Source organism: Rattus norvegicus, chromosome 7, assembly GCF_021556685.1.
Source record: "Rattus norvegicus strain SHRSP/BbbUtx chromosome 7, alternate assembly SHRSP_T2T, whole genome shotgun sequence".
NCBI lineage: Eukaryota > Metazoa > Chordata > Mammalia > Rodentia > Muridae > Rattus > Rattus norvegicus.
The window spans coordinates 103962454-103984602 of NC_141540.1; the positions used below are offsets into that span (position 1 = coordinate 103962454).

General features: G+C 39.3%; 1 long non-coding RNA gene across 8 annotated transcripts in view; it reads left to right on the top strand.

Annotated features, from left to right (window-relative positions):
• The window catches only part of LOC148004820 (uncharacterized), an 87822-nt gene that overhangs the window by 50090 nt on the left and 15583 nt on the right, over positions 1–22149 (top strand). For 3 of the 8 annotated variants that reach the window (XR_015625623.1, XR_015625625.1, XR_015625626.1), the window contains 2 exons: positions 14258–14384; positions 20081–20230. This is a non-coding gene — a long non-coding RNA (uncharacterized LOC148004820). Of the gene's footprint in view, positions 1–14257; positions 14385–17040; positions 17429–18083; positions 18194–20077; positions 20231–22149 lie in introns of those variants that run through there. The other 5 variants (XR_015625622.1, XR_015625621.1, XR_015625628.1 and 2 more) reach the window with 4 other exon arrangements.

Sequence of the window (22149 nt, forward strand, 5' to 3'; positions counted from 1 at the left end):
TCTCTATCTCTGTCTCTCTGTCTCTCTCTGTCTCTCTCTGTCTCTCTGTCTGTCTCTCTCTCTCCCCTCTTCTTTTCTTCTTCCTTCCTTCGAGAAAAGAGATTATCAGGCCACATCACACATAGCCACCCTTTTTGAGGTGGTTCCTGGAGCTTGTTTATTTAGCTCAGACTTAGTCACAAGTTCAGAACATTCTGTGGGTTTTACTGGAACTCGGAATCATGGCTCATCCCAACTCAGATTGCTCTGTCTAAGGCTGCCAGTGGCCTCCCCTGGGACAATGGCTCAGAGTCTCAGTCTGTACACACAAGAGAAAGCAGGTCTTAGGATTCCTCATAAGACTTAGGAATGGCTGCTCTGTCTATTTCCAAAGGCCTGTAGTTAAACTAGGGACCAGATGAGAGGTGTGTTGACTCATTTTCTGTGTTCCCTGGGGACACCTTCTAACTCCTGAAGTCTGGTAGTTTGTCTTTTTGTGTTCCTAGATATGTTTCTGCCACCCAGAAATCAACAAAGTTATGATATTATTCCCCATATGCACCTTGCAAGCTGCTGTTGGGTGTGGTTAACCCAAATATAGGTTTGTTGTTGAGGGTTTGATGGCTTCTTACTGTTTATTTAGCCCACTGGAGCACTAGCAACACATCATCTTTTTAGAGTTTCTGAACCTCACCTTGGTATGCAAAGACACTTCCGTTGTGTGCTTTGTCACATGTAGATGGAGCACAAGCACTTTCACACCTAGAGCCTGGTGTGATCCTGCCATCAATACTGTGAGGTGGAATCATAACTCTTTCTTTAGGAGAGGAAAATAGGACTCAGGGGCATGAAGTAAGTCACATAGGCTCACTCAGTGGATGGGTATGAGAACATCCCCAGAGCAATATCAGGTGGGCTCCTGGTCCACTTTTCTATTCATTTTGCTATGCTTTAATGTGACAGACCATTGAATTTTAACATGAAGATCATTGCATCTCTCATAAAGTGTTTGCATTCTTGATACTTATGGCTTACTTATTCAGTAGAATTTTAAGATTCAATGGGAGAAAGAAAGTGATAAAGAGGTATAGAGAAAAAGAAAAAGGTTGGGGGAATGCTAAGTCTTTATGTGCACATGTAATGTGTATGCTTATGTCAATGTGTAGAGAAATGGTCAGAAAAAATAAATTTCTATTTGATATGTCTTCAGTTCCCAAAGCTTTCAAGCAAAAAGTTTGTAGAGAGTACTTCTAAATTTCTTACCAGCTTTTAATACTCAACCTCTCTGAAGTAACGAGAGGGACAGTGATGTGTCCTATTCTCTGTCACTCACTTTTATTCTTAAAGACCTTTGTTTCTCCCAAAGTCAAATTGAATTGAAAAGAAAAGTCCAGTGGGGCTGAGCTTTTTGATGTATACACTACCAGGAGATGGGAGCCTAGAAGAAAACTGCTTTGTTTATAGCAAGTTTCCTGGGATGTATCTTTGGTGGTAGAGTTGAGAGAACTTATCATCACTGGTGTTTAGTTGTTTTAAATTCCAATAATAGAAATATAATGATATGAAGATGTTTCATTGGATCAGAAGTAAGGATGAGTATATGAGGTTAAATTTCCCATGCCTCAGGGATAACGTTTGGGAAGAAGCAGTATTCAGGATCAAAGCATGAGGGTTTCTAATTCACAAGAACTTAAACATCAAGAAGTAAGCAGGATGAACGAAGCAAGTGGAAGTTTCATGATGCACCCACTTTGATCTTGAACTGAGCATGGAGAGTGGAGGTAGTTTAATAAAGGGAAAAAGGAGGAACAGAAGACTTGAAGAACAAAATTTTAGGGAGTAAAAGCTATAATTATACCAGGGCTTGTCCCTGCAAAAACTGATCAGGAATTATCTGTCACAGATAATTCAGGGAAGTATATCTTATGGCTTACATTAAGACAGATTTGGCCAACATATGCTCATTTCTTACTGAGGAACTCTACCTTTTCATAAACAGGCATCAAGGCTGGAAAGGGCTTTAGAGCCTACTGTATCTACAATACAGTATCTTATATGTATCTTACAATACAAAACTTATATAAAAACATCATAAAATACTGCATACTTCCACTATTTTTCAGATCTTTAAATTCTTTGAAGACCAGTAATTAGAGCCACAACAAAACAACATGAAAGGGCTTAGAATGTCAACTATGTTATTTATTTCCTGTATGGATTTTGTGTGTGTGTTTCAGGGGGTGGGGAGTAAGGTGGCGATATTATTTTTTGAACCTTAATTTTTTTTAAAGAAATTGGAACTATTTCTATTTTATAAGGATATTATGAAAATTAAATAAGATTAACACATGCCTGACACAAAGAAAGTGTTCAGTGAATGCTTGCTTTAATATGTTTTATATAAACATATCTCATTTTGATTTTGCGTGGAGCCTATGAGTTAGTCATTAGTACTATTTTATGTCTGAGCAGATTGAGCCTAGGAGAATTTAAATTATGTTGATCGTGGTAACAAAACTAATGGATAGCAGAGTTGTGAGAAAAGCTTATGTTGATCAAGCTGCAGAGCCCAATTGTTTTCAATTAAATTCTGGTGACTTCATGCTAAGAAAAATTATGCCTTTTAGCAACTGAGAAAGGCATAATATAGTTCTTAAGCTTACGAACCAATAGTGTCCTTGCATGATGAAAATTAACTGAGATAATAAAAATAAACATTTTCCACACTGGGCATATAATAGTCACTTGTATGGGCACAGAGAAAAATCTTCACTAAATAGTAACTGAGTAAACGATGGTATTTATTTTGCATATTCAAAGCAGCACAGAACATGCCGGCTTCCACCTTAGCACTCTACATGGGAAAGAAGATACCTTTGTGTCCTTTGCCAGTTGCTCGTTTCCTTTCTAAATGTTCTCTAGTTGCCTGTCTTCTGACACAGGTCACATGGGTACTGCACAATCAGAAATCCACATTCCCTGATCACCTAGCTTCGTTCCCATTTTTCAAACACCGAAGGAGATATTACCTTGATGATCTGTTGGCTTTCAAGAAGAGAGAGCTTAAAGGCATGGCTCAGAAACGTAAGTTTGGGGAAGCCCACGGTGTGGAAACATTGGATGAGCCCATAACACTGTAACTGCAGCCCAAGCACAGAACATATACAATGGGAAGTGTTTTGTCTCCTCCAAGAGCTGCCTCTTCCAAATTTTGGTCCTTAATAAAGTATTAATCTCTTTTTATTCTCCAACATTAGCTTTCTATCTGAGAACTGCTAACTCAAATTGCTCGTTTTGAGAGTAATTTTGAGAAAGATGACCCTATGATTATGTGGCAGTAGTAGAACATTCTCATGGAGGTGATAATAGCCTCTAATGAGTAGCAAGCAGTCGCCTCTGTGATTTCAACACATGACCAGCATGAGGGTGTATGAGAGAAGCTAAGGTCAGTGATGCTCTCTCCCTAGAGCTTGGATACCAGCTGAATCCCACATGCTTTTACTCATAAAATAAAACCACATTGCCTCCATGTTGAGAAGACATTGCCTTTACAGTAAGCAATGCATAGCCCTTGTATGAACAATTAAGACTCTTCATTCATATTCACACATATACACATATATATCTAGCAAGATTTCTGATAATACTGATTAATATTTTTGAAGATTTTTCTCTGATTTTACTTTTTGTGTGTCATGTCAGGCATTGTGATAAAATATTTTTCATAAACAGTTTTATTTCTTCTATATAAAACTACTAGGGACTAGGTGTTTATAACAAATTTTTGATTAAAAATTCTGGAACACAGAATACTTTTTCTTACAAGTCCTCCAAAGTACAAAAAAAGTAAGAACTTGTAATATTGTGTTAAATTATAAATTAACAAATAAATCCAATCCAAGTCTATAAGAAACTACTGGATTATACAGATAAAGGTATGGATAGAGAAGTGGATAGAAGAAATATATCTTGAAGTAGAAATTTAATTTTACTAGTATGAAAGACAAAGTATATCAGTGTATATTTTATTAAATCTATTTGTGCATAGACATGTTGTTAAACATTTTAAGATATATATATATATGTATAAATATATAGTCAAGTGTTTAAAAAAGCAAATCTCCAAATATTTAATATCGAGGTCAATTCTCAATTAGCCACAAATTGATATTGTAGCAGTGTATGAATAAACACTAATTACAGGTCTTGGCTCTCATGATTGATAGCTGAAATTATAACTCTTGGTATGGAAAACAATACCAAGCTTTCCTCTAATCAGGATTCTAGAGCTAAAACATATGGATTTCAGGAGAAATGGAAACTCAAGAAAATGGGATCTAAGTTTATTCCTATGTAAAAAAATAGTGGTAGATAAATTAAACAACTAATTATTGACAGGGAAGAAAATATGAAATGTTTGCAGCTTGTCTTGATCCTAACAAAGAAAGACGCAACCTCTCCTTAAATGAGTTTGCAACCCAAATCATGAACACCATAGGAATTGATACACCACAAGGCCATTTCAGTACCTACAGCTCATTTATGACAAAATATACCAAGATTTCAATACAACAAAATAATCTGAAAGAATACAAAATATGTTAACTGAATTTGAAGAGAAACTAAAACAAGTTATAATCAACATAAAATAACAAATTAATATGAACAAAACTGCTTGTCTATTTCATCAAAACAAAGCAAACATGAAATTATTTCTGTTTACTAGATGTTTTTAAATTTATTCACTTTACAACTAATTTCTGTACCCACTCTCAATCTCTTCTCCCAGCATCCCTCCCCCATCATCTTCTCCTCTGAGATAATGGAATTCTGCCCTGGATATCCCCACCCCCTAGTAAATCAAGTCTCTGCAGGGCTAGGTGTTTCTTCTGCCATTGAGTCCAGACAAGATATCTGAATTAGAGGAACAGATTCAGATTCCACAGACAAGCAACAGCTTTAGGAATAGCACCCACTCCAGTTGTTTGGGACCCACATGAAGACTGAGGTGCACATCTGCCACATATGTGCATTTGTGTGGTGGTGATGGGGGTTAGGTCAAGTCTGTGAATGTTCTTTGGTTGGTTGTTCAGTCTCTGAGAGGCCCCAAGCGTCCAGATTAGTTGACTCTGTTGGTATCCTTGTGGAGTTCCTATCTGCTTATTGGCTGCAATTCTTCCTTCTGTTTTTCCACTAGAGACCCCAAGTTCCACCCAATATTTGTCTGTGGGTCTCAGTACTTGTCTAAGTCAGCTGCTGGGTGGAGCCTCTTAAAAGAAACCTATCGTAGGCTCTTGTTTGCAAGCATAAGAATATCATTAGCAGTGTCAAAGATAGGTCCTTGCCTATGAGATGTGTCTTTAGTTGGACTAGTTATTGCTTGGCCAATCTCTGAGTCTCTGCACCAATGTGGTAGAAGTCCATTACTAGATTTTTAAAAATTATGTAAGTAGGTAAGTATATGCCTGTGAGTATAGGTGTCTACAGGAGCAAACCACATCATGTACCTATGGGACTGGAATTACAGGTAGTTGTGACTATCCCAGTGTGGCTGGTAGGAACTGAACTTAGGTCCTCTGCAAGAGAAGTGTGTGTTTTAACTTCTGAGCCATTTCATCAGATCTCTTAATAGTTTCTGAAAATGAAAATAAGGATTTGTGATGGGGAAAAGACAATAGAAGTATATATAAGCAATTGGATACAGAAGAGAGAATTAGTAAACATGGATTTAAAAAAATTACATAAACAAGAGTAAAAAATATAAAGCACAGGATGTATGAAAGACAGCTTAAGGAATATGGTGGATAAAATATGTTAATTGAAAGTGTATATAACAACATACCTAAAAAGAAATAGTTAGAGCACTTGCTCAGATTGCATGAAACTGTGGGAGAGGTACCTGGTACCAGGAAAATAGTGATAATTGTAAATATCCTGACTTTCAATGCATGTCAAACACATGTGGCAAAAAAATCAACATAAAAATGGAGACACACAGACTGGCAACAGTTGTTAGTAAAGTAATCAATGAAACAACCAACAAAAATCAACTAATAAAACAACAACAACAGCAATAGCAGTAGCAGCAACAACAATAAAACAGTACAAAAAGGCTCATACACCAAATACACAGAGGAAATAAAAACACTCCAACAAAAGAATAGATAAAATATTTTACCTGGCAGTTTGTCTACATAGAGAAAAGAATAGTTCACATATACTAAAATACTCATTCACATATTTCAGTACAGACATAAGTTGAAAATAGCATCATATGCCCTTAATATTACTGTATGGATAAAAATGCTTGCCTCCAAACATGATGGCTTGAATTCAATCCCTGGTAATCACATGGCAGAAGAAAAGAACCAATGGCAACAAATTTTCCTTTGACTTCTACATCAATGCCATGTTTCATGCCTACCTGCCTCTTTTACATATACACACAAACAAAAATAAACACAATGTTTGAAAAAATTACTATTATTGCTAAGTATGTAGAGAACTGAGAGCTGTCATTTTCTTTTCCTATTGAGGTGATTAAATACTCTATGAAAGCAACCTATAAAAAAGTCTATTTTAACCTTCAGTTCAAGGCATCATTGTAGAGGATATGGTATCCTTCTGCTCACAGACAAGTACGAGAAGAACCAGGAATGTTAAGCATTCAGGCCTGTCTCTTCAAAGGAAGGGATATATATATCTGTTTTCCCCCCAGAAGGTTTGAAGTGGATCTTTTTCTTAATTTACATTTCGAATATTATCCCCTTTCCCAGTTTCCCATCCATAAGGCCCCTATCCCATCCCCTCTTTCCTTTCTTCTATGATGGTGTTCCCCCATCTGTCCACCCATCCCTTCCTGCCTCCCTGCCCTGACATTTCCTTATACTTTGGGGGTTGAGCCTTGGTGGGACCAAGGGCTTCTCCTTTTATTGGTGCCCAACAAGGCCATCCTCTGCTATATATGTAGCTGGAGCCATGGGTTTGTTCATGTGTACCCTTTGGATGGTGGTTTATTTCCTGGAATCTCTGGTTGGTTGGTATTGCTGTTCTTATGGGGTTACAAACCCCTTCAGCTCCTTCAACCCTTTCTCTAATTCCTCCAATGGGGACCCCATTTTCAGTTCAATAGTTAGCTGCTAGCATTTGCCTCTGTATTTGTCATGCTCTGGGATGAGCCTCTCAGGAGATAGCTATATCAAGTTCCTGTTAGCATGCTCTTCTTGGCATCAGAGATATTGTCTGGGTTTGGTGACTGTGTGTATATGGGCTGGATCCCTAGGTGGGGCAGTCTCCAGATGGCCTTTCCTTCAGTCTATGGGCCAAACTTTGTCTCTGTATTTCCTCCTATGAATATTTTTGTTCCCCCTTCTAAGAAGGTCTGAAGCATCTGAACTTTGGTCGTCCTTCCTCTTGAGTTTCATATGGTCTGTGGATTGTCTCATTGTGTAATCTGAACTTTTGGGCTAATATCCACTTATAAGTGAATGCATAACATGTGGTTTTGTTTTGTTTTGGTTACCTCACTCAGGATGACATTTTCTAGTTCCATCCATTTTCCTATAAATTTCACGAAGTCATTGTTTTTAATAGCTGAGTAGTACTCCATTGTGTAGATGTACCACACTTTCTGTATCCATTCCTCTGTTGAGGGACATCTGGGTTCTTTACAGCTTCTGGCTATCATAAATAAGGCTGCTATGAACATAGTGGACATGTGTCCTTGTTATATGTTGGAGCATCTTTTGGGTATATGCCCAGAAGTTCTGTAGCTGGGTCCTCAAGTAATACTATGTCCAATTTTCTGATTTCCAGAGTGGTTCTACCAGCTTGCAATCCCAGAAGTGAATGTTGTTAATAACCTGTTAATCTGTGCTGTCTGTGGGCTGGGCCACACGCAAATCCTTCAGACTGTTAGGTTTATCCCAGATGCTCCCTGCCTAGACCTTATTTTTAGCTTGTTTCTTAGTCAATAGAACCCATCTCCAGGGGAGATGTCACATGTACTTTGTAATTAGTGACTTCTATGGTATGTGTGACTGAGACTATGCCTGATGCTCCTCTTGGCCCTAAAATTGCCTTAAGTATTTTTTGTGCACATAGAATTGAGATAATTATCACGAGAAACCATTTTTCCAAAATTGTACTGTGTTTACCTAAAAAAACCTGTCTAGTGTCAGACTCAGGAAATTTGGATCTTTACTGGCTAGCTAAGTCATGCTGAACCAGATTTCTTTCTTGCCTCTCTGGGATCATTCCTCTGCCAGCCATAAGCATTTGCAGGGACTCTGCACTGTATCCTCATAGGAAAATCAAGGAACCAGGAGCTTGCAGTTGCTAATCATCACATGCCCATAGTCAGAAGAAGCCCATGAATACATGCTCTCTGTCTTATTTGGTCCAGGAACCTTACACAGGGAATGGTTCTAGCCCCAATGTCCAGAACTTCCTACTCTATTTAACTCAATAAAGGTAAATCCCAAACAGGCATGCCCAGATGCTTATTCCCCAGAGAATTCTAGGTCCTGTCATGTAGACCATTGCTGCTTATCATCATAATGATCTTCATTTGCTACTGAGGTTCCCTCCCTTCTGATAACTCTAGTTATTGCCGACCAATTGGTCCCACTATCTTGCTGTAGTCATAAATTTGAAGAGATGTCCATGAGATATACCTCTGCCCCCTATATCTGGCAATTAGGAAAAAAATGAATTTATTTTTATATCGAGAGGTGAGGTATGAGGCATAATAGTGAATAGTTGACATATAACTCTCTTTCCATAAATAGCCACAAGAATTCAGCAAAAATCAAGTAGCAGACGCCAGGACTTTCACTTTATGTGGTCTTGATTGTCATCCACAAGCCCAGCAGTGTACATGTTCATCAGCCAATGGCAAACATCTTAATATCTCTAGAGAAGAAGCCTGACAATAGTGGATTCACTGCTGAGCAATCAATGTTGAAAAATATAGAGAAAGCAATTCCCGGCCCTGTTTTAAATGCCCCAAAGAATAGTTGCCTAAAATCAATTATACCTGGAATTTTTAGTCGTCTGAATCAATTGATCAATAAGTTCACAAACACCAAGCCCCTGCCTGGTGCTTTTTACATCACTCTAATGTTTGATTGCAGGGATTATATATTATTGTACCCAACTGGCTAGTCTTATGTCAAACTGACAAAAGGAGGGAACCACAATTGAGAAAATGCCTTCATTAGATCCAGATGTAAGACATCACTAATTAAGAAAATTAGTGATTGATTGGGGAGGACCCAGTCCATTATAGGTGGTGCCATTCCTAGGCTGGGGCTTCTGGGTTCTATATGAAAGTAGGCTAAGAAAGCAATGAGAAGAAAGTCAATAAGCAGTACCCCTCCATTGACTCTGATTTACCTCCTGCCTCTAGGCTCCTGTCCTGTTTGTGCTCTTGTCCAGACTTCCTTAGTGATGACCACCAATGTGGAAATATAAGCTGAATAATCCGTTTGTGCCTTAACCTGCTCATTTGGTCATGGTGTTTCATCACAGCATTAGTAACCTTAACTAGGACATCCTCCTTCCTTTCCCTGAGAAGTGCTAAAAATCTAATATAGCACTGATGCCATAGGGCCGAGCCCAGTGTATGGCACAAATGTTGATCAGAAAGAAAAAAATGCAGAGCTGGTAGACACCATGGAAAAACCAACCATCAAGAAGATCCATGCAGATGCTAACTTTATGGGACTCACATATCCTGGCTTAGAGAATGTAAGATTCTGAATGGACAACAACTAGAAGCATTCACTCACACATGTTTGTTCAAGAGGAAGGGGATTAACATTTATATATCAGGGCTCATTTACTCTGGCATGGCATTAAATACAAGATTTATGCCTTGCTTAATTCTCCTGGCAACCCTTCAGGTTGCAATAAAACCTTGCACAGAGTAGGTACTCAGCTTACTTATCAGCAGCACTTATATAAATGGATAGATCTAAGGTCTGCATCCTTTTCCCCTTTCATGCTACTTCCCACAAACTGAGCATCAATTGAGTGCCTTTCATGAGCCAACAGAGTAGAAAGGGATTGGTAAAGCACTGGGAATAGCCTTGGCAGATGGTGTCCCATTGCTGGTGAACACCTGTTTTCCCATTCAGTGTGTGGACACTTTACAAGCCTTAGTTAATATTTCCCACAAAGTTTAAATCATGAAGAGAATGATAGATATGACCTGCTTCTCTAATGTCTATTGCTGTGATAAAAATACCCTGACACAAAGTAACATAGATAAAAGATTTATTTACGCTCACAATTGCAACATACAGTCCATCCCTGATGGCGAGTCAATGCAGCAGGAATGTGAAACAACTAGTAACATCATATCTATATTCAAGAGGAAAGAGAAATGAATGCTTACATGCTGCTTGCTTACTTACTGGTCATAGAAGTTAAGCCCTAGTGCTTCCCCAAGCTCCATGCTCCTAGAAATAAGACTCAGACTCAAAATATATTTATAAATACCTTGGCCATTATACCTAGACTCTTCTCTGACTAGATATAACTTAAAATATCCCATTTATCCTAGCCTTCATTCATAGGTGGCCATGTGGCTGGTTACCTGGGCTTAGGTATCAGGTGTCTGTCTTGTCACATCTTTTCAATGACTCACATTCACTCTCCTAGAAATCTTTCTCCTCCCAGATGTCCCACCTTTATGTCATGCCTAAGCCATAGGCCTTAGGCTTTTTAATTGAAAGGTGATTTATCTATACAGCACACACAGCACACAAAACATTCTCTTTACAGCTTGTAGTGTTCATGTGACTTTGTCCTCCCTTTTATATCATAGGACCACAAACTCAAGGAATGGTGGCATCTAAAGCATGTAGTATCTTTTAGTATTATGTCTTAGTTAGGATTTTCACTGATGTGAAAAGACACCATGATCAAGGCAACTCTTACAAAGGAGAACATTTAATTGAGGCTAGGATACTGTTTCAGAGTTTTAGTCCACTATCATCAAGGCAGGAAGCAAAGCAGCTGGCAGGCAGACATGGTGCTGGATGAGTGAAGAGTTCTACATCTTGATCCAAAGGCAGCAGAAAGGGGACTGCGTTCCACAGTGGGTGGATCTTGAGCATAGATCTTAAAGCCTACCCCAACAGTGACATACTTCTCCAACAAGGCCAAACCTTCTAACAGTGCCACTCTCTATGAGCCAAGCATCCAAACACACAAGTCTATAGGGCCATATGTATCAAACTACCACACATCATTTTAAGCAATCAAGACAATTCCCAGATGGCATGCACGTATGCCAATCGGATCTAGACAGTCCCTCATTGTAACTCTCTTGCCAATTGATTCTAGTTCAAGTCAAGTTGAGAAATCAAAGCTCACCATCACATTTAGGTAGACATGGTCTTTGATCTTGAAGAAACCAATGAAGAAAGGTTTTGGAAAGATTTTAATATTAATAGACAAAATAACACAGGATAATGGATCTAATTATAATATAAAGTACTTAATTGATAATAGTTAAAAGGAGTTAACTATGTTGTCAGGAAATAGTAACCTAGAAAAGACACTATTTTATAACCATATTCTTGAGAATCTATTCTAGGGTTTGGTAATGGGACTAAAGAAGAAATAAATACAGACTCTATGGAGAAAAGTATTTAGAGGTATTGTCGCAGGTAGTAAACCCTGATGGGTGGGAATGCTCACTTCTAGGTTCTTTTCCTTGTCCAGACTTTCAAAGGAGAGCATTTGAGGTTCTCTTCATTAGGGTTAGAGTGGAATAAAGAATGTTCTAGAACATAACCAATGCTTCAAAATTGTCAGCTGTGATTGTTTTGAGGCAGGTCCCTGAGGAACAGGGCATACCAGAAATGGTGAAACCACTTAAATACAAGTTTCTAAGAAAAATAGAAAGAACCTGGGAGATAGATCTGGAGCAGAAGAGGAGCTGTTTGCTGTGGAGTGTGAGGGTGTAAATTTAGTGCATGTTTATACTTACCAAATGCTTTGCTCTCTGCCAGGATCAGGGATGCAGAGAGCAAAGTTGGGGCATTTAATTTTCAGGCTTACAGCTTTCAGACACAATTTAGGGCTGGCAGCCTTGGAGTTAGCATCAGCTGACTCTTGCTCAGCACTCACATTGCATCCCTTAATGACATTTGTAGTTTCACTCCAAAACAGCTAATTTTTAATTGGGTGAAAGGGGTAGCGATGCTGAAATATATCGCTTCAGTTCCCCAGAGGTTTGAAGATACATTTTTAAAAAGGTATTTGTCATAATACCTGGCACACATTAAGACATCTGCAGGAGCAATACTAACAATAATGCACATGTAAATAACTTACAATAGTAGAATCAACATTGGAAGTGCTCTGGTGGTCAGGTCCCTCAGAGGTCCACTGGAGGCATCATCTTGAATAGCCAGGGGTTCCCATCTCTAACCCAAAAGCTATCTCAAAGTGTCAACTGTTTGCAAAGGAAAAAATAGTTTTTTCTCCATTGGAAAATTGACTTGCTCGACTGTAGTGGCCAGAATTCTGGTATTTTGGGTGATTTTTTTCTTTCATTTAAATACATTTTTCTTTTTCTTTTTCCTCTCTCTCTCTCTCTCTCTCTCTCTCTCTCTCTCTCTCTCTCTCTCTCTCTCTGGATCTTGAGGTTTTTTTTAACCTTACTGCTCTTTTGCTTATGTATTATTGTTTCTAATTTTGTGTTTTTACAGGCTTTGTTTGTGTTTGTGTTTGTGTGTGTGGGGAACATGTATACGTGGTTTTTGGACCTTTTTCTCTTTGTTTTAATGCTTTCTGTGTGTTTTGTTTCATGTTGGTTTTTTTTTCATACATTTTTCTATCCTTTTTCCCTAAAGAGTGAAAGAAGGAAGAAACAGAGTGATGAAGACGTAGGTGAGATCTCAGAAGAGATGAGGGAGAGGAAATTGATCAGATGTAGTATATGATAAAAATTTTATTTCAATTAATAAAAGAAGGACTTCATGCATGCCAGGCAAACACTCTCCTAACGGAGATACAATGTGCCCTCATTCTGCCCTCTCTGGATATACGTCTTTAAGGATCCATATGGTAGATCCCTTTTACTGAATAACTTCAGACCCTTCTAACCTGTCATTCTGCATGAGTGAAAGATACAAAGTTCAGCCAGAATACAGCAAACACAGAGGCGAATACCAGCAGCAAACCACTGAACTGAGAATAGGACCCCCGTTGAAGGAATCAGAGAAAGAACTGGAAGAGCTTGAAGGGGCTCGAGACCCCATATGTACAACAATGCCAAGCAACCAGAGCTTCCAGGGACTAAGCCACTACCTAAAGACTATACATGGACTGACCCTGGACTCTGACCTCATAGGTAGCAATGAATATCCTAGTAAGAGCACCAGTGGAAGGGGAAGCCCTGGGTCCTGCTAAGACTGAACCCCCAGTGAACTAGATTGTTGGGGGGAGGGCGGCAAGGGGGGGAGGATGGGGAGGGGAACACCCATAAAGAAGGGGAGGGGGGAGGAGGATATTTGCCCGGATACCAGGAAAGGGGATAACACTCGAAATGTATATAAGAAATACTCAAGTTAATAAAAAAAAGAAAGATACAAAGTTTAAAATTTAGACACTAATGTGTCAAGAGACCTTTGATACCATAGTTAATCTACTTGAATACAGTTAATGACTCTGTTAAACCTCTGCTCGCTCATTGGTAAAATAGAATTTCCTCATCAATGGACCCCTCATGGTGGCAGGATAATTGGTGGATTTTGTTTTAAGAGAGTCATGGTTTTTCCTCAGTACTGTCCATGTGGTATGTGTTGCACATCTCAGTAGAAGGCTAAGGTGCTGGATGCTGGCAGACAAATTTAAAGCATTTTTCCTCTGGACCGTGAATGACTCAGTACTTTACCTGGAGTCTATAAGATGCGGAGATGATCCCTTTGGAGTTTCTGGGAAACTTCTTTTATAATGAAAAGGTTACCTGAAGAGGAACACCCATTTCTTTCTGCAGAGTTTGCATATTAATATTTAAGAACGTGATACTTCCATTTGCCTTGCTTTCCTTTTCCCCACTAAGAGAAAAACTGAAGGCAATAGCCGACAGGCTGGAGCTGGCAGAATGCCAAAGGCATGGTGCCAGAACTTGGAAGTATCCAGCCAGCTGAAGCATCTTTGGTGCGATGAGAATATTGTCTTTTATTTATAACATTCTTAGTTGGTGCTTTCATTTATTTAATAGGAAAATTATCCTAACCAGTGTTTTCATTGCAACTAGTTTAACTGCAAGGCATGGTTCAGGGCTCAAAAGGATGACCCACATAACGATCATGATGAACACTATCGAAGTATGGTTCTCCTGTTCCCAGACCAATACCTCGGACCACATTGTCCCAGTCAGAAAGGTGAGTTGTTTCAAGGATGAAACTACATGTTTTACAAGGTTTGAATAAAGGTCTCTGAAAGACAGCCAAGAACCTAACCTCCTTTATAGAAACCAGGTCTGTAGAGATAATACGGTGAAAGATGGTGCTAGGATGTGCTTTCTAAATGATGAAATATTTGCCAAGGAAGTGAAGCTTGGAATAAAAGGTGTTCTACACAAATAAGGGTATTACTAGCTAGATAAAATTTAACCAGCACTGCCTCCTTATCACAGGTAATTCAAGGCAATAGAACAGAATAGTACAACCCTTGGGAAAAAGCATGTGGGAAAGCATGGGTTCCTCACATGATTGGTAATAGGACAGACATAGAGCAGCCTCTCATCATCCTGCATTTGAACTGTTCAGTTTGATAAAAATGAAGGATGCTGCTTTATGAAAGATAATGCTGTATAAAGCCATCCTTCCTCTATTCATTCTGGGAGAATTAAGGAAGGGAAATCAAGCTGAATATGTGTGATGAGATTCTAGATGAACTAAAATGGCTATTTTCTTGTTTTCCAATGACCCAAAGTATAAAACATAGTAACAGCATCAAGAGAAAAACAGGGGAGTAGATGGAGAAAGAACAAACTTTCTGTGCTGCTTCCCTATTTATCAGTGTCTTTTATGTGTAATCTCCTTTTACAACTTAGTGCTTCAACAAAGCATCAAACTGGCCCCATCAGCAACAATGTAGTGGACTAGGAGACTGATAATGAAGTCAAGGGCATTTCTCTGAGATGTCAGCCAGATTCCTCACTTTAAACCAAATGTGAGGGCTTAGCCTTGCTATGTTCCCAATGTCTCCTCTCTAGGATGACAATATTGGGTGGTCCAAATTTCAGATTCAAACACAGTCACCACAGTCACCCCATCATCTGAGAAGGTGGCTTAGACATGAAGAGGTACATCCATGGAGAGTTAAGTGGCAGGAGGTGTGAACACTGTGAGGGAGGCTGGGTTCCAGGGTTCTGGCTAAATGCCATCTGGGTACAACTGATGTGAGTATCCTCATACTTGAGACACAGGAATGGTTTGGAAGATCATGTCTTTGATTTATACTTTTCAAAAAAAATAACAAACAATAACAAACAAAGGGAATATGTTACAAATCTCTTGATACCAGGGCTGTTAATGTTTGTCTTATATTCATGTATTACACACATACACACACACACAATTCTATAATTTTACCAATATGTATTAATAAATATATATTAGTAAATTAATAGATATATATGCTGGCAAATATGATTTTAATAGATGTTGCCAGTTGCTTTCTTATAGATATGAAGACATCTGTCTCTTAAGATAGTCACCAGGAAAAGTAGGTTTTTGAATGTTTTCACCAATTGCATTAGTTCTAAAATCAAATCATAGAATGTTTAAGTCCATATGCACTTCTCTCTGCTCTAGTCCCTTTTGCCTGGCTACTTCTAAGGGACAATGATCCTGACGGGTTCCTTACTCAGGCTTCATTCCTGCTGAACTTGTGACATTATCTCTGAGATAATTTCTATTGCCTTCTGCTTCTGTGGCCCCAGATTTGCTCTTAGAACCATCTACCCGTCTAGCCACAAGGTAGGTTAATGTAGGGCATTTCTACCCCCTCTGAAATACTACTTCTCCTAAACTCTGGGCAGAGTCCCTTTATCTCACAAACTTTATCTGCTGTGAAGATACACATGTTCCCCATTTGTTCTATAAAACAATCACATTGCTCAGAGATTGATGATTCCCGTGCTGTGGATAAGAGAACAACTCAGAGAGATTAGATCAGAGGTCCAGAATGATGACTGCTGTGGATATTGGCAGATTGGCTAACCAATCTCCCTGTCTCCATGCTATCATGATTTCTGGGCCAGCCCTTCACACTTTGTGTAAATACACTGCTACCCAAGATGATAATCTACTTTCTAGGAAGCTTTAAGGAAGGATGCTTTTATAGAACCCATTTCTGTGCCTCAGTTTCCCCATCCACTAATCGAAAAACAGTTTGACTGAATTACCTATGTTGGGTTTGAGGGGGTAGTTTTAATTCTTCTCTGAAACGAGATGAATGCAAATTACCTTGTTACTTCACTAATTAATAACATCTGCTTGGAACTGCAGCTATTAGCACACAATAAACGGTATGGCTTATAATTATAGATGACAGTAATTGCTTCATTTTGCCTCACCTTTATCCCAGTTTATCTCCCTGAACTATGGCTCTCCTTGTAGGGGTTAGGAAAATATATTTGAAGCTAAACAATGGGTTATTTTCCCATGGGTTGGGAAATTGATGAATTAGCATACTTTCCTTAGGCTTCAAATGAACGTGTTCCTGACACATGGACGCAAAACCGGCTCTTAGAAGCGTCAGCAGAGTACAGATCCATGCTGCCTTCCTGGAGCATGACCTGTTTCACTCCCCACCTGACCCCTTGTGCCCAACGTCACCTGGTACCTGAAATCTGGAAGCAGAAAGTCCTTGACTGGAGTCAGTGGAGAGAAAATCGTCACCTGCTTGGGCACAAACATACCTAGTGACTGCGTCACTGTTTGTCAAGTGGATCAGCTAATAGTTGTTCAGCGGACCTTCAAAGCTCCAAGGCGATGCTGCCCTTAAATTCCATCAATTCACTCCCTGGGCAGAGACCTTGGACTTTAGCTCTCAAGTGCTCTGAAAGCATTTTGAGCCTGCTGACTGGCTGTGGGGTGGACCTTGGTTAAAGTGTAGGAGAAAAAACACTAAGTTTATGCTTCATCACTCCTGGCGCCACCGTGTCCTCCTCCCTTACCCCTTTGTGCTACAGCACTTTGGTGCTTCCTGGGTTCCCTCTGCTGGGACACTGCCCAGGACTAACTACCAGAAGGACATTCTTTCTCACCTAATGACCTACCTCCTGATGCCTTCTCTAAGGACCTTGAAGCCTACGCTACCTCTTTACCCTGTCCATTGTTCCTCACGTTCCTGACACTAGCCAATGTATTTGATTGGTATTCTGAAAGAGCACAAGTCTCCGGAAGACATGACTCAGGTCTGTTTCACCCACTGCTCTTTCTTTGTTCCCTGAGAAAGTGTTTGAATAAGTGAACAGATGGGTGGAGGAATGATTAACCTCCTTTTACCAATTCATGGACTGAGGAATAGAGAGCAAGGATAAGCTAGAGTTAGTGTGATTGCTAAGAATCTGGAAGAGTTTTATAGTATTTTGTATATGATGCTGTTCTCCCATTTTACAACTAACGCAACTCTCTCACTTACCTTCCTCCTGATTTGATTGACTACATGATGCCTATATCTATGAGATTTAGGAAGGATAATTCTTTATTATCCAGGTCATTCTTGAATTTACATGTTTTACAGCTTCCTTTGTAAAAAGTGCCTGAATGTGATACTATTGTATTTTAAAACATGCTCTAACTTGAGTGATCATTATCATTTATTGTATGTTTATATATATATATATATATATATATATATATATATATATATGTGTGTGTGTGTGTGTGTGTGTGTGTGTAAACATGAAAATCCCTAGACAACCTTTTTGGTCTTGGAGCTTATTTCATATGTATTTAATAATTAAAATTGTGCTGTGTTCAATTTCATAATCTTTTTTACATAGTATACTTAAACAGTTTGCTAATTTTTTTATTAATTCAGGTATTTATTTCTATTCATTTTTCCAGACAGGGTCTCACTATGTAGTTTTGGCTGCTCTGGAACTCACTTGGTAGATCAGGTTGGCCTGGAACTCAGAGATCAATCTGCCTTAACCTCCTGAATGCTGGGATCAAAGGTGTGCACCACTACTCCCAGCTTGTAAACAGTTTTCTGATGTCATTAAAACTAACAGGCTTGGGAGTTGTGAATATTTCAACACATGCCTGTGTTATTTACTTTCCTGTTGAGATGACAAACCTACTTCCATTGTTTATTTATATGATTTTTTTTCGGTCACTATCCTTCTATTTTATAGGATTGCTAATACTATGCTAACATTTTCCTACTTTTCCAAAACAAAAATTTATTATTTATGTTTTGCTAAAAATGTCAGAGATAGTCTTGAAAATCCTGGGCTACAGCTGAAACCTTCTCTCTGCATCCGCCACCCCTGAAGAGTTTTCTCATTTACATTCCTAGTCTTTGAAGCTGAATAGAAGGTGGGAGTCTGTTTGAGGGGTGGACAGGAAACATTGACCAATTTGAGAGCAAATAGAGGTTTGGGGAGTGTGTTTACATTCTGTCCCACGTGTGGGATCCTGGCCTTTGTAGGCAGGCGGATAAAAAGGCAGACCTGGCTTTCATGGCGCCTGAGGACCTCTGTGCTTTAACAACACAGGCACAAGTTGTTCTGGGAGCTGGTCAACATGACTCAGCCGCAGAAACATAGCAGTTTGCAGGGCCAGGACCTGTTCTTCCTCCCAAGTTCCTCAGAGAAAGAAAGGCCAGCAAAGATCTCCAGTCTGAGAAAGAACTCTGTGTTCAGTGTGTCTGGACCCAGCAGGCTATTCTAGCCATAATTCTGGCTGGGGAGATGCCCTAGCCACATGCCTACCATACTTGCACAGTTCAGATGGATGCTCTCCCTCTCCCTGTAGCCTCATATAATTGCCACCATTGATTGGGCTCCTCCTGTGTGCCAGTTTCTAAGCCATGCACTTTCAAAATAACACCTCAAGGCCAGTATTGTTGACTGTTTTCCAAATAAAGACGCTGAAGTTCAGAAAGATTAAGAGAGCTGCCTGAATCATACAGAACTGGGATTTAAAACTGGCATGTGTGACTTCCTTGTGCAATACTTGGACCTAAAGAATACAGTCTGTTTGCCCAATATCCATAATTCTTGTGACAGCAGTCCTGAACTATATTGTATTAGAATGAATACAATTTATTATCCATACTGCTGTTGATAGGTCATCCAGCAAGAACTTACTTTGGGTCAGCCTCTATAGTAATTTCTATTGTAGGAACTTAAGTAGCTGTATTCACTATGCTAACAGGAGATGAAGGAATGAAGTCAGGACCTGGACCTGGATCACTATGATTATCACAGGGACTAGGAGATCACAGAAAAAGAGTAAATACTTGTAGACCAGAAAGAGTCAAGACTCAGTGACACAATGTAAAGCACTTGAAACCTAATTGGAAGACATTATTCTTAGGGTTAGTTTGTATTTGCTGTGAAATGATCAGGTCTTGTGTTTAGTGTCTTTGCACTTCCTTCCTTCCTTGTAATGGAAGGCAGTACCAGATCATGTGGATCAAGTGGATCAGAGGATCCATGACAGGTATTAGAGCAATCAGGAAGGGTAAATGTCAGCTGAATATAAGATGTATAACAGATATTGATCAGTTTTGTCAGTGAATCCTTATTGTTTACTACGTACTCCATGCTGAACTAAGGGCTTTAGAATTTCTGTACATCAACTTACATCTGTATGTTGTAGATGAGGAGAGAGAGGATTGCACAGTTTAAAGAGCATGCTTGAGGAGATTCATGTAGCAAGGACAGGAGCAAGGGTCAGATTCTCATTGCATGACGATGGGCCCCATACAAGTTCCAGGCACCCTACTAGAAACTGTTCTCTAGGAAGATAATGGAAGTCTATTTCTGACAGATAACATAGAATCATTTGTAGGATTTTCAATCAAGTAAAAACAGATCTAACTTGCATTCTAGCAGACATACCGTGGGATAGAAACTTATTGCAAAGGCCCTGACTGGCATATTAAAGACCACCTACACTCCCATGTACACTGCAGACTGATGCATAGTAACTGAAAGATAACAACCCAAGAAGTCACTGATGGATGCATGGTTAAAGAAATTGTGGTAAGTATAACTGCTAATTATTATTCAAGCCCAAGGAAAGAAACAAATTGTGCAATCTGTGACAGCACAGACAGAAGTAGGGGTGGCGTATTAAGTGAAATACATAGAAAAACAAAAGGAAATGACGTGATATTATTCACACATGAAATTTGAAATAGTCAAATTCTTAGTAAGCAAGCCAGCAGTTACCAGTAGTAATCAGTTGAAAGGGATTGGTCAAGATATCAATTTTCAATAGCATAAGATGAATTACTTCATTCATATTACAAAGCATCCTTATTCTTGGTAATAATATTGAAGAAGAATGCTAACAGAATTGATTTTAAAAATCTTCTTGAAGGGGCTCGAGACCCCATATGTACAACAATGCCAAGCAACCAGAGCTTCCAGGGACTAAGCCACTACCTAAAGACTATACATGGACTGACCCTGGACTCTGACCTCATAGGTAGCAATGAATATCCTAGTAAGAGCACCAGTGGAAGGAGAAGCCCTGGGTCCTGCTAAGACTGAACCCCCAGTGAACTAGACTGGTGGGGGGAGGGCGGCAATGGGGGGAGGGTCGGGAGGGGAACACCCATAAGGAAGGGGAGGGGGGAGGGGGATGTTTGCCCGGATACCGGGAAAGGGAATAACACTCGAAATGTATATAAGAAATACTCAAGTTAATAAAAAAAAATCTTCTCAGATCAACAATGATGGCACATATCTTTAATATCAGCACTTGAGAATCAGAGGCAGGCAGATTGAGTTTAAGACCAGCCTGGTCTACAGAGAGAGTTTGAGACAGAAGAAACCTGCCTCAAATGCAAAACAACACAAAACAAAACAAAAGCCAAACAATAAAAAGTGAAGTTATCATTAATATATAACTTTTCAGTGTAGTACTTGTATCACCTAAGTCAATTTAACTATGCATATTTTAAAATACCATGTCATATACGGTAATCATATGTCAGGAAATTGACAATTCATGGGCCAAAATAATTGTATTTCTCTTCAAATGAAAAAGAAATGGCAATAGGATGTTGAGTCACTGGTTGGAAGCCAACCAGGTTATACTACTTAAGAAATCTGAAAGCTCCATGTCTCACCATTGGGTTTTTAATTCTCAATGTGGTTATTTCTGGGTTCAAGGAAGTCTTGATACTCTGTTCTGTCCATGAAGATATACAGTGAGAGAGGAGGTGAATTCTTGTATGACTCCAAGAGTGCTTCCCTGTGTGGCCTAAGCAACATGAGTCCCAGTTGGGATCCTGAAAGTTTTGTAGAGATGCAGTCTCTTTTGTCTCCCATGCTAGCTTCTCTCAAGCAACAACCTCTCTTCCCAGTCTTCTGTAGACCATGGCCTCTGTTCCTGTGTTCTCTTCTCCAGCCCTGTCCTCAGAGTGCTACCTAAATGGCTTCTTTGAACACTGCTGAGTGATTTCATCTTCCCTGTGACATGTATAAAATAGAAGAATGCACTGTTTACTAACTTGAGCTCTAGCTCCCAATCCCAGTCTCTCTCCCAAATAATCCCGCATGTTATTGAGTGTTCTTGCTGGCTTTTCCATATTCTCTATTTCCAGATTACTCTGTGTACTGTGTTATCTGCTTCTCTGGTCCACTTACCTTTTTCATGATTGTACAAGAATTTGAAATAATCAACTTATAAAAGAGCAAAGGTTTAGTTTGGCTCATGATTTCACTGGTTACAGTCCATCGTCATATGCCCATATTGCTTTTAGCCCAGTGGTAAAGTACGTCCTAGACATGTGACAAAGCATACCTGCTCACGTGCCATGAAGTGAAGTGAGAAAGGCAAAAACATCCCACTCTCCTATTTGAGAGAGATCATGCCCCAATGATCTTAGGTCTGAACTCCACCTCTTAAAAATCCTACTACCTCTCAATAACACCACCCTAGAATAAAGCCT